Raw genomic sequence first — 14057 nt, 5'->3', positions numbered from 1 at the left:
ACAAAGCGTGCGGCCTAAAAATGGGCCGCTGGACAAGAAAAGTGATGTGTGATGGTTAGGAAAGTGAGACGCTTGATGGGGTCGGTTGTGGGGTTAGCGCAGGTAATTTGTTGGGGCTTCCTTTCAAATACACCAGCATGTGGCAATGTGTGTTAAACACGTACCGTGTTGCAATTGTGAATGAGCACGCTGCTAGCAACGCAGACACTCGTCCACGCAATAGACGCCATAAAATAATTGGAAGAAACATCAACAAGCCTACAAAGTGCACAAAGTTAAAGTGAAAAGCAGGAAAATTGCAGAAAATGCACATATAAAGTGCAGGAAATATAAAGTAGAGACGCAAAAACATAGACAGTCAGGCAACCGGACGAGCTACAAATATAGCAAAGTAAGGAGAACTTGCTGGGAGTAAAGCAGTGCCCCGAACAAGTAGCGCATACAGAGGTCGTATGCGAAACCGCATAAACCAGGCAAGTTCCGCCACACGACACGAGTGGAGTCGGCACAAATACTTAAAAAGCAATAACAACAGGCACACACTCTAACCATATACATTTTACTTAGAAGCATGAATGCATGCAAAGTAAACAAGTAAATAAGAGTTCATTGCAGAAAGGTTCTCATATTCCAGTAACTGGAAGCATAATAGTCTAGCGTGTCGAATTAGTCGGGTATTAGCATCAGTACTCGTAGGTTGTGTGAGGTGGTGCTGTGTGGGCCATGCTACAGGAGTCGGCGGCCTAACATAGACTCTTTGTGACAAAAGCGGGCTTCTCGGGGCGACACAGAGGCATAGAAAGTGTGTTAGGAATAGCGTGTCGTTGGTCTTAGACAATAAATGCAGTAAGTAAGCGGAAAGCTGAAAACAAGTATAGCATAAAATATAAACGACACTTGCTCTAATCCTGCTTTTGCAAAGATGGCAGACGACAGACGTCATATACCTTTGTAGTGTTACGCTTTGGAGAAATGTCAGTATTGCTAGAAACATTGAAATCTTAGACAGCTATGTACATTGTACACATTGTGCTTTGGTAATTTCTGTTGGTATATCGAAATAAAAGGTAGACCGGTGCGTTAAATAGGGGTCTACCATATATGTATTTATGTGGATATGGATACAGTCTAGCAGAAAATTAAGAGCCTCAGAGTTAAATATTACAAGAGATTTCGAATCTTTTATATACCACTTTACACTTTTTGAATAAACTATTCTGCATATACAATACTTTTTAGAGACGCCAACAGTAGCTCCTTTTATGCAATTAAGGTGAACGTTCTATATGCTGAGCTTTCATTTGTTTAAGGTTTATCCCCATAAATTAGGTTGAATACGTTTATACATTGCTTTTTAGTACGAAATTCCCTACAATGTTTTGGTGTTTCTCAGGGCGCACATAATTTGTGAAGAGTTGGTTCAAAAGTGTACCACTTTCTTGCTGTCTCTACTGTCTCGCATAATTCAGTTCCTTGATGTTGCTATTTGTGCCGGCTTCACAGATCTTTGTTTAGTTTAAAGTGTTATCCGTTTGTTGCACTTCGTCTCTGGGCCTTAATCTTAAGATAACTCCTGGTAGTGCCGATATTTTTTACGTTGTTTCTTAGTAATCGTTTTTTTTCAAGTTTCTGTGTAAGAAATCATACTTTTTTTAGACTTTTGTTCATATGAGAAACATTTTCTTGCTTAATTTAGTGCTTCAATCGTCCGTTTTATCATAAGTAGTTCTTACAGCACCCTTTTTGGAGTCAAGAGTAAGCTATTTTTCTAAAACTCACGCAATTATAGCATGTTTCTTCAGTTAATTTCTCTGTAAACACGTTTCTTAAAAGCTTTAAATCATTATCAGCACTATAATGCATAAGCTCGCTCAACCTTAAGTATTTTTCTGAAGTGCCTGCTTATATAAGAAGTATAGCTCAGCGTTTGCAACACAACAAAATACTTTTAATACCCACTTCAGACTTGAAACCACAATGCAAGCATGCTTCAGACAATCAGAGAAGAAAATCGTTTAAAAGCAAGAAGCAGTAAAAAGCAAGCAATCATTAATCCAGAAAGTACAGCAAACTAGACGACAGGAAACATGAAAATCTAATAGACTAACTGTTCTTGCAAGAGCAAATGAGAAGTGGTTAAGCATGGAGAGCGCGGAAAAGCATAATAATGAGAACTTACTGTAGAGCAGCATGGAAGTACGAGGAAGAAAATGTGAGCAAATAAATATTTATAAATAAAAGTCAAAGTAACTAAGCATATCAACTATTTAAAAAATATAAACTTTACTTAGGGGCAAAACTTTGCTGACTGCCGGGGTGTCATGGGTTAGATACACGGGCGGTGGGTGGTCTATTCGGACGGCCTAGGCTATAATCCAGCAGGCGAGTCGAGTGCAGCGAAGCAACGAAATGTAATCACCATTCAATTTGCTTCCTATTTATATAGTTGGGCAAATATATACCGACTTTTGTGGCAAATCGTAGAAAAAGTGTGAAGCAGACACATAAAAAATGGCGAACAAAAAGCGAGGTAAACAATGTTAAGCCATAGAGTGGTTGCGGATTGCAAGCGGCGGCCAACAACAAGTTCTAATAGGCACGAACAAGCACAACAGACACTCAACGAACAGTATACGAGCGTGCACGCCTAGAAGTTAGGTGGCAGAAGGAGGCAGTCAACAATTCTTTAGGCGACTACACGCGTCAGTGCAATTGCAATTGTTTGGCGACCGAAGCAAAGCAGAAAATAAGAAGTTGCAAGCGCAAGTCATGCCGTTGTTGCAGGCAATGCAAGGAAGTAATGCAACATTGTGCTGGCAATGGCAACAAACTCAACCAAGCGCCGAGTCCAAGTAGGCAGGCAAGTAAGTGTGTGCTATTACTATGCAAGCCGGCTAGAGAATCTTCAAGTGTCGTTAGCACTTGTGCGAGCGCGCGAACGTTAGCTGACTGGCTAATTGCGGTCGGGCTGACTGACTGACGTCTTGACTGCTTGCATGGCTAGTTGCTGTTGTTGTAGCTTGCATGGCTGCTCACGCTCGCTGCCTAGCTGACTGTGGGCTTGCTTGGTTAGCTAAATAGCGGCTGGAGTGTTTCAATGGCGGTCTTGTAACTATGCTCCATGCCACTTTACAATATAATTTTACAAATATTGTATTGCTAATGTTGTGGCCGCTGATCTACAAGCGCGATAATAATGCATTATCGGCTCATTTGTTTGTGCACTTAATGTGATTCAGCGAATGTGCTGCACATGACAGAAAAACAGCTAGATTTCTCATACTTGTATGCATAATAAGTGTGTAATTAAAGCGGCGGGGATTTCATAAGAATATCTTGAAAAATAATGTATTCGAAATATATGTAATGTAAAAACGTTGTAGCTTTAGCTACAATAATGTTTTAAAACGCTCAAAACCATTGAGGTTGCATTAGCTGTAAGCTGTAGTTGAACTACCCCTTGACATCAAGTAAATATGCTTTGTAGTTCATAAAAATGTTCTAACAATTTTTATGAGAAATTTTATAGCAAATTTTCATAACGGGCTTGAGCTTGAAAGCATGTTTGTACTAATTTAGTGCTATGCTGTCAGTGCTAATGCGGAAACTGTAAATAAATATTTAGAATAGATTGCAAAATGTTAATTTTTGAAAAAGTTAGTGTTATCTCAAGAGTTGTAAATGCAAACATAATGAATATTTTTATCTAAATAAAGTAGAAACACGTGTTTTGTAATATTTACAATTTAGATCAGTGCAGAAGCCTTTGAAAATGCTAAAATCAAAGGTGAAGGAAATTAATAGTAGTTAAAACCTATCGGAAGCCTTAGATAAAATGTCAAACATTAAAGGAAAAATAATTTACGGACGTTCTGATCTCGGGAAGATGAAGGTATGGTTGAATTTAGGGTCAAAAAAAGGGTTAACTTGATTTTCAGCAAATCTATGAGTAGTACAGAAAAAAGTTGTATAACAAAGTTGAGGACCAAAAAAAGATCTACAACTTTCTCACTTAACCTCAATATTTATGTGGAAATTTACAAAATTTTGGGGTTTTGTGGTTTTTATTTTTGTCAATCAGACAGACATGGCTAAATCTTGTTAGTTCCCCGCGCTGATTCATTATAATTGCACATATTTTTCTTTCTGGGTTTTAAAAACTTCGCGGAAAACTTGATATACCCTGTTCAGTGTTTTTAAATATTGCAAAAAAATTATTTCTAACATTTTCTGCTTTCATTTATTTATTTTGTATTTCATTTAATTATGAAATTAAATTATGACCGACTTTCAATTTCTTTACAGAATTAATAATAAATAAGGAAGTGTATTTTTAAGCATAAAAATGCAAAATTTTTAATTACTGGCAGTCATCATATCCCCATACAACATTTCTCCACATTAATTACAAAGAATTTAAAGATCACGCACTTTTTGTTATATTTTCTCCACAACAACTCATTTAATAAAAATTTACATAAACACATGTTTTTGTATACAAAAGATTAACTTTTTATACTTCGTTTTCGACTGCGATACCTGCTATGCTGTAGAGTGCAATAACCTTACAGTTAATCGGCAGATCGACCGTACAGCATTAATTTATGCGCGAATCCCAATGTGTGACAAATGAGCGAAGTTGAAGTGATTTTATTGTATTATTTTTTATCATTTATGTTTTGTATGTACATATGTATATTTTGTTTGCATGTATTTATGTTGGGTCGCTGGGTAGCTTGCTTAACAAACAGAAGATTAATTGCAAAAAAACTAGCAAACGGTGAAATGCAAATTTCACTAAATCAGAAAATTAAATAATCTCACAGAAAAAAAGCAACAGATAAAGAAATAGAAAAAATTGGCAGTTGCCGGCGTTTGACCCGCGGCTAGAAGAATTTCGGCCAATGACATTACGATACAAGTAAGCGCGACGAACCGTGAAGTTGGCACACAAAGGAGGGAAAACAGAAAATGAAATAAAAATAAAAACTATAAATAAAAAAAAAAACTATAAAACAAAAATAAAAACAATGAAATATAAAACAATAACATAGTAAAAATCAAATAAGGAACAAAGAATGTGCAATTGAATTATTTATGTGGCAATAGAAATAATTTTAAAGTAGTTATCTGTATGTGAAAAAAATGTAAAGCGCACGTTACCGATTTATTTGCTTTATTTATTTTATTGTCTAAATTTATTACATTTCCAACCATATAAAATAATTATGCGAAACGTCAGCGCACCAAAATCGCCTCCAATACAGTAACTGCAATAAGAAGATAAATGCAGTCGCAACAGCACAACGCTGCCGCCGCATGTGCACGTAGCAGCGACGCGTCGCAGCGCACACTCAACACAGAGCGATTGAGTGAGAGGCGCAGTCGTTAATTGGCGATAAACGAAATACAGTGCGCGCCGCAATACAAAAGAAAGCAAACAAATAAGAAACCGAAGAAGATGTAGAAGCGTAAAAAATCAAACCAAGTGGAAGAAAGCGAAATACAGCACAAAGCGTAGCGCAAAGAGCAACAACACAAACGAAATGAAAGGCAACAGACAGAGCGCGCCAGAGAGACAGCAGAAAATCAATTCATGTGACGGCAACGTCGACTGCGACCGCAAACGACGTCAACAACTCACTGCGGCATGCTAGGCTGGCGCAGCGTCAAATGTGACGTACAGATTGTATATAAAGTGCTGTGCTTAATGTAAAGCACATAAAATTAGCATTTATTAAAATGAATTTTATTAGCTTAAGCTTTAATATAATATATATTATTGACGATGTTATGTTGACGGCTGTCTGGCGTAAGCAGATGATAAATTCTAATAATTGCTTTGATTAGTTATAAAATAATTTTATACATGCACATGTAACTGCATATTAGCCAATTAGCAGTGCATACATGCACAAACATAATGAAACGCGCACAGGAATGCAATCAAGCAACCAGTTTATTATAGAATTTTTCCAGCCGGATGGGCCACATTGTTGACTAACCGGCTACATAGTAATATGAAAGTAGGAAAAACAAAAATTTACCTTTTGTTTTTATGCTGCGTTTACAACTCCTTTCGTTTGGCTTTCTGCTCGCTGCTGTTACACTGCTTTATTAATTTTGCTTTATGTGTATTCCTCAAACGGCGTCAGACGTGAAAAATAATGCACACAAATCTCAATAAGAATCCAACTAAATTCAAAGGTTTATTACACACACACAAACAAACACAAATATCCTTTTAGTAGTTGTCAAGAGGCGTTTAGATTTCGAATTTTGTACACTTTACACTTATCCTTTTTAGGTAAAAATTCACTGCACTTGCAATTTTTAACAAATTTTTGCCAAATAATATTGTGCGCGCACTAAAAATTCTGTATTGCTCGGCCGACTGGCGAAATTGCAGCAAAACACACTTAAAATATATACGCTTTCAATTCTTATTTGTTGTTTTTAGTTACTTCCTGAATTTACAAGCCGCCGAGAGTGAGAAAATCAGCAGACAAAACGCTGGCGTGCTGCACAAACAATTTTACCGCAAAATTGCTAATTTTATTAGTAAACTCGTTACTCTATTTAAATACAGTGTATTTTGTTGCAAATGCGTTTTGCTAATTTCTTTCAATTATTTTGCTTCGCAAGACTTGTAAGTATTTAACTTTGCGTTTGGCTGGCCGCTACTTGTTCACAATCGAATTTTTCACAAACCTTTTCTGCCGCTATAAACGCGTTGCTTTTTAATTTTACACTTACACTTCTGTTTTGGTTTATTACCGTTTGCACAGTTAGCAATACAACTACTTTAATGTAAGTAATCTATTGTATTATAATTCAAGAATAAATTACTTTTTCAAGAAATTCGCTTTGAAATTATCCGCTGCGCGTTGCAAACGATTTGAACACCACCATTAAATTTTTATGAGTGAATTTGCTAGTTGGACCAGCACCGTTGTTTGGCCGTGTTCGCTCGCTGTCGTCGTCATTGCTTTCGTGGCCGTCATTCGATTTTTCGCTATTCCATTTCATATTGCTCTTTGTGCGTCCAACGAGCGCCGTGTTCATGGTGTGCGCTCTTTTCAACACACTTGGCGTCGCTAGGCGGCTTGTTGTCTGTGGTAAGCGGTGGTACTGCACGCACAAACTCTCAGCTGTTGTCAATGAGGGAGGTAGAAGAGCGCGTATTTGAGTTGACACGGCGGTTGAGTGGTGCAGTGAGTGTTCTGCTTTTGATTTGAGTGAAAGTGACTTTGAGTGCATTGGCGTTGCGCTGTTCGGCGCAGGCAATGCAACTAGAATTTTTCCGAGTGCAATATATATATATGTATTAGAAAGTGGCTGCGCGACAGAGTTGCATTCGTTCGTAGGCCGGATGTTTGTGGGTACGCTTTCATAAAATTTAAACTCGTTTAAATTTGTAACAAATGTGTATAAAATTAAGGTTTTCGAAAAAATTTGCAATCTTAATGTGAAGTAGTTTACCCACTTCTTCAGCTATCATAAGGACATAACCCACGAAAAGCTGTAGTCCTGGGACACGAAGTTCGGCCACTTAGCCACTTGTAGTCCAGGATCAGTCCTTCGGTTTTCTTGGCATTCTCCGGCTTACAAAAGATGTAGCTTTCCGGAACGGCTTCTAAGTCGCACTTAAAAAGCGCGCTTAAACGAATATCTTTAAAACTTAAGGTATTTTCCTCCTAAAAAACAAGTCTGCTTAAGAGATAATATTGGAAGCTGTTAGCTACTTGTTATTGTTGCAGGGGCAGTAAAATTTGGCAAATTATTTTTAGGAATAGTTTTTCAATTCTGATTTACATCCATGCCTTGTAATCTCATCGTACATAGCTATGGATATCCTCCTTGCGGATGGTACCTGTGCATTGGACGTCACGGCTTAACATCTAGGCTAGTTTCTTGAGTAGGTCTTTGTGGTGCAAGCAGATGGTATCTAGCTAAGACAGAGGTACATTCTCCTCTTACTGCTGGGGGAGTGGGTGCATATCTACAGCAAAGATTCCTATACCCCATTAGGAATCCTCTACCCCACGCGTTTTATACCTATCTCGTAATAGGTATAAAACGCTTGGGGTAGAGATTCCCTAAAAGGAAAACTCAATATGCAACATAGATGTTTTACAGTCCATGAAGAATCTGACCCCGATAGCGTTGGAAGCATCAACACTTTGGAAGAGGATGCTTTGCTACGATAACGACTAGGCCGAGGGCAAAACACAAAAAGAAGAGGTTGAAAGCAAAAACGACCAACAAGGGAACGGTCGAAATAGAGGAATAGGAAAGTTTGGCTTGGACTCCCGCAAAAATGGAGAAAGGCTGAGTATACTTCGCAGCGCGGCCGCTATTCACGTAAACGGATCCGAGGTTCGCCAACCGGATCAAAGACTTCCAATTTCGCATATAACTAAACTCTCAGCTGAATTTAGGTAGGAATTTTACTCAGCAGAAAATCTTAATAGCACTTGGACTTAATTCTAGCTACACAGGAAATTATTTTAAAGACCGCCATTGGTCCAAAGCAGTAATTTAATAAGGCCTCTTGGTAAAAGCAGAAACCTACAAAGTAGCTATACCCCTAATTTATGCCTCTACGAGTTTAGAAAGATTATTTCCTTTTACAGCAGCACATGAAACACACACATGCATATACATATGTACTTGTATATAGACTGTATAAAGAAATGCTCCTTGTATACAAATCTGAGTCAATGTAGCTGAGTATGTATGTATGTACATAAAAATGTATGCAATAGTAAATGCACTTGCAATTTCTTCTTCTTAAACGTTTTTTCTTTTTCAGGTCAAGCGTTTTGCGCTTCAGTAGCACCGAGCTTTAGAGATGTTGGCGTTGAAAGCGCGTAATACTCATTAAAAGGCACAAAGTGTGAAAGCATGCACAGCACACATCCCAACATACATACATACATACATATGTACATAGTTGTGTATACTATGTAGAAGTGTGCATTTTCACACATAAACTGCATATGTATGGGTGCAATTATGTAAAGTTGTTCGTGTATATGTGGCCAAGTGTATTAATTTAAAAATTATTTACTGCCAACAGCCAAACCGCCAATTGCATGCAGCCGGGCAGGCAAGCAACAACCTTCAGGCCTAACGTTGCAGTAGAAAATTACAAAAACAACAGCAACAACAAAAACAATGCTCAATAGAAATGGAGGCAGAATGCACTGCTGTCGCTGCTGCTGCGAGTGTTATTGTTGTTGTTTTTTACACTTTTGTTGTTGTAGCATTTTTGTTATTGTTGTTGCAGTGGTAGCTCTTGTCCGCTTTTTTGCACTTGTTGTATTATTTTTGTTGTTGTTTTAATGTTTTTTGTTGTTACTGTTATTGTTGTTGCCACTGCCACCTTGTTTTTGCATTTGCAGTTGTAATTACTCATATTACAATTACGTACATACATACATACATGTACGAACATGCGCTGGCTGCCTGGCACTTATTATCGCTGCTGCGGATGCTGCTGGCGCGCCGCGTACGCACACTCATCTATCAACCAAAAAGAGATTAATAATAATTTAATTAAAAGCGGAAATTTAACGCAATGAAAATGAGATGAAAATGTGCAAGCGGCAAGCGAGCCAGCGCCACTCAGTTGTTGTATGGCAGACCGCTTAACGTCGACAGCAGCTTCCCTACTATTTGTGCTTGTTATTGTTGTTGTTATTTTTTAGTAATGCATTTAACGTGTTTATTGCGTGGATTCTTATTTTCGCTACTCATGTTACCGTTTACCGTTTGTTTTCCATTGTAGTTGTTGTTGCTGTTGCCATTTGCTCAATATTTTATTAATGCATTTTCGCTTTGTTTTATTTTTGTATTTATTTGCGTATTTATTTTACTTTTAATTCTTACATCGGCTGACTACAACATTTTTATAAATCGACTGATTTCGCTTTTGTTTGTGAATTTTCATTTGCGTTTTTCCATCTGCATTTGCATTCTTTAGCGGGTATAAAAAGGCAACCAACAACAACTATGGCAAAGCAAAATTGAATAACATTTAATTAAATTTCCTCTTATCGCCGCTGAAAAGGATATGCAGCGCACTAATACACAGTTACTCAGTAGGAGTATATGAGGCTGGTACATCGTTGCTTTTGTTGTTGCTGTAATTGTATAGTATATGTTTATATGTTGAGAGACGAGCTCGTTTATAACGGGTGACAATCCTACATATACTTGTGTAACTATTTCTTACTAAAACGTTTGACTTCAACAATTTTACTATTTTATCGCTAGGTGGCAACCCTATTTACCCCTATATTAATTAGTGATCACAGACTACAAACACAAACCAAGTGTTAATTTATATAAAAAGCCCTGTTGATCCCTCTCTCTACCCCACTCTTCAATCCCTCTCAGCAACCCTATCTCTCTCTTCCCCTCTCCCTCCTCTCTCTCCCTCATCTGATTATATATTATACATTTCTTACTCTCCGGTTTCCGTTCCTGCCCTGTGTTCGGATATTGTGCATTCTAAATTAATAAACAGATCTTTAAGACTCTCTGCAAAATCAGAGATCAATAAGAAATTCCATTAAATTAGGACTCGAATCTAGTGCTCAGCTTTGGAGCTTTCACGAAATACGTACATATGAATACGATAGTCATCTGCAAATATATATCATAGAAAATAGGAGCCCATAGATTTCAGGAGCGTATATAGTCACTGTTAGAATCAAAAATCGTTTCTTTCAGTTTGGAAGCTGAAGTTTTAGAAAGATACGGTGATAAAATTTGTTTAAGGTGGGTCACTAAATTAGACTGGACTAACTTATAAAGACTGTAAAAGGTTATGACGATGTTGAAAGCCTGACATAAATTTTCAATTTCTGTGATCTCGATCACAGATCGAAAATCGATTTTAAACACTACAGATCAAAACAAAGTGGCTATAAAGAGAAAACGGGAGATGAAGGGCAGAAGAATTACAAAGAAGTCTTATACAGACTTATACAACAGAAACAGTTCTTACTGAGTGAGATATGCTGTAGCAATTTTCACCTCCTCATGGTCTATTGGAATGGTGCTTTAAACTAACTTTGCTTCGAATTTATTTATGAGAGCAACAACCAAGCAGATCTAGAAATTAACAGCCTTAGCAGTCGACATTTTTCTTTCAATTTAGTTTAGGAGTCGATCTTAACATTGATAACCTTGGACAGCTGAGTTGTGATCCGTTGTGGTACCTGAAACTCCTATAATATATGTATATCATAAGACAAATCGATAAGTCTTCTGGTTCTCCGAAGGAAGACTGCGGACGAAATGTTTCATACTCAATCTTACAAATGCCTTAGAACTATGATTATAAAAAAAATTTTGAGTTTCCAGGCATAGGAATGTGTTTGACTTCACACTTGAAGAGATAAGTTGCCGGTGTTTATTGCAGTTTTGATATTGTTTAATGAACTCTATACATCGTATTATCAAAGTGTTTCGTGTCTTGCCTTCCACTTTCCCTTCTTCTTGGCTTCAGCTACCTAACTCCAATGAAAAGATCGAAAGTTAATTTTATGAGTTTTCTATGTCTCATTGTAAAAGTACTTGGTGTTTGTAAATTTTGTTTCTGGTCCACCCTGTATTTATACTAAAAATAATCTACATTCAAAATGGACGCAGGAAACTGAGTGCAGCTACAGCGCTGACGCATTGATGTGGCTGGAAACTACGCGCTGGCCTTATTACGCACTTCCGGTGTTTTCACTTTGAAAAACGAAACGAAAAAATATGAAAAAAGGTATAAGCAAGGACGTCACTGACTTCGGTCATGGCGTAGGCAAAGTGCTCAACGGTTTCATGACGGATGACAGTTGGTTTCTAACAGTATTATTCGAAGGATATTGGAAAGTTGAGATCTAGAGAGAATATTGGCAATCGGATCATGAGAATCATTCCAAGGGTTTTGGGAGAGCAGAGCTTGAGAAAGAGTCTTAAATATTGACAGTTAGTTTTTACCAGTATCATAACAAGGGTTTTGGAGAGTTGGGCTAGAGAAAGAGAAACAATTTGGCGTTAATTTATGATGGATTCTGCGTTGAGAATAAAAAATGTGAGTCAATTGGTATAGTTTATTTTAGTAAGTAAAAATAGTTGTGAGCCTCTGTCATACAACATTTTTTCGCAAGTGATTAAGGAAACAGCGCCAAGGCCTCTGCAATTGCGTGGCATTTCGTTAACGAGTATAGTTTTCAAATGATTACGCGTAAAGTAAAAAAGGAGACAGAAAAACCGAATGGACTTTTTTCGCTGCTACTCAATTAAGTTTACTGTTCAGCTAAATGCTGCAAACTAGCTTTTTTTAAAACGCCTTTTCATTTTCGTATTTTTTTAGCTCTCCATTTCACTAATAATTGCTTGTGATGCAAATTTATTAAAAATTATATGTACACACTTGCAAATATATATATGTACTTGTATATGCTTTCACACAACTGTATCTATAAAATTATAGCATTTTGTTGCATGTTAGAAATATCCGCAGGGATTAGTTACATAATTCATTTAAGGACATTTTCAATTATGGCGTGTATCTGTATGCATTTTTTTGTTTGTAAATATGTGTAGCATTGCCTGAGGCTGTGGAAAATTGTTTTTTTTATTATTAATTTAAATGACATATAAATTTGTGTAAACGAGTGCTTGGTTATTGAATGTTTTGGCAAATAATAATTAATCCTTTTGCGAGTTGTTGAAAACGCTTTTAATATTTTTCACTTAATCCCCAAAGGTCAAATAATTGAGTTTGTCGGATTTTTTTTTTTCCTGATGCTATATGATAATTTCATTATTAATACAAATAAAATTAGGCGAATAATTAACTAATACTAGAATAGCTTTAGCAGCAAGTAAGGTCTGCATCTCCTACACTCTCTTTGAAAAATTGTGCTCAGGTGAAACCCCAGGTGTTTTGTGTACCATAGTGTAGAAACATGACCGGAAATAAGGCAAATCGATAAAAGAAGCGCTGTTTCAGTATAGTGAGATGTGTAGCTCAAGTTTGTGTATGTCTATTATAGATCTTGGTCGTAATAAACCTGAGCTTCTAGAGAAAACGAATAGTATATTATATTCTAATGAAAAATTCATTAGCCCTTTGATATTGATACACTAAATTCATTTTCTTAAACCCCTATTTATATATAAAACGAGGTCTAGGTACCTTTCAGCCACGCTGCCAGCCAAAATCATATGAAACGCAATGTTTACAACTTTACTCAAGCACTGCTGACATAATTTTAATTAATAAAAGCCTTTTACAACTTGTTGTTTTTAATTAAAAAATATTTGATTGCCGCTAAGAAATGGGCTGTCACAAGCAAACACACACATACATAGGCATGCAAGTACCAAAAACACTTCGAAAATGTCACATTGCTGTGACAGCTGACAATTTCGCTTGGCAACGGCGAATAGTACAATGTGCACCTGAAAACTGACAACTATGTATGTGTGTGCGCCGAGCAAAGCCAACGTCAACGCCATAAATGTGCGCAGCAGTCGCCGGTGCAACACACACACAGGCACACACATGCACGTTCTACTCGTAAATGACGCGTTTTAATGAGCGATACCGCAAAATTTTGGTCAAAATTGTCAAAATGCCACAAATGTTGCAATGAAATGGGGATTTATGCGCATTAAGTGCCAATAGAGTTGCCAGACGTTAAACGAAAACTACAAGTGAAACAAAAAACAACAGAAAACTGAGGAGCCGACCCTTAATACCCTTCACAATTTCATTTTTATGGCATGAAAAGTTGTGAAGAGCACTTTTTCTTTGATTTGATGTATCGGTGTGTATGATAGTTTTATGCTATACCAGTCCGATCTGCCCAATATGTTAGGAGATTATAGAGTTGCCTCGGCAAATAATCTATGCCGAATTTCGTTAAGATATCTTTTCAAATAAAAGGGGTTTCTATACAAAAATTTGATTTGGATCGAACAGTTTGTATGACAGCTATATGCTATATCGATACGATTTGAACGATTTCTACGGATATCGTGGTATT

General features: G+C 37.0%; 1 protein-coding gene across 32 annotated transcripts in view; it reads right to left on the bottom strand.

The window, feature by feature from the left end:
• LOC105227368 (poly(rC)-binding protein 3) overlaps positions 1-14057 on the bottom strand; it is a 232957-nt gene that overhangs the window by 129620 nt on the left and 89280 nt on the right. For 5 of the 32 annotated variants that reach the window (XM_011206665.4, XM_011206669.4, XM_049459163.1 and 2 more), the window contains exon 1: positions 6048-6947. The exons of 7 other annotated variants lie outside the window; for them this stretch is intronic. The gene's annotated coding sequence lies outside the window, so the exon portion shown is untranslated. Of the gene's footprint in view, positions 1-6047; positions 6999-14057 lie in introns of those variants that run through there. 20 more of the 32 variants (XM_049459175.1, XM_049459176.1, XM_049459179.1 and 17 more) reach the window with 16 other exon arrangements.

This window comes from Bactrocera dorsalis, chromosome 5 (assembly GCF_023373825.1).
Source record: "Bactrocera dorsalis isolate Fly_Bdor chromosome 5, ASM2337382v1, whole genome shotgun sequence".
Lineage (NCBI taxonomy): Eukaryota > Metazoa > Arthropoda > Insecta > Diptera > Tephritidae > Bactrocera > Bactrocera dorsalis.
The sequence above is the reverse complement of the archived record's forward strand: the minus strand, read 5'-3'. Positions and strand labels throughout refer to the sequence as shown.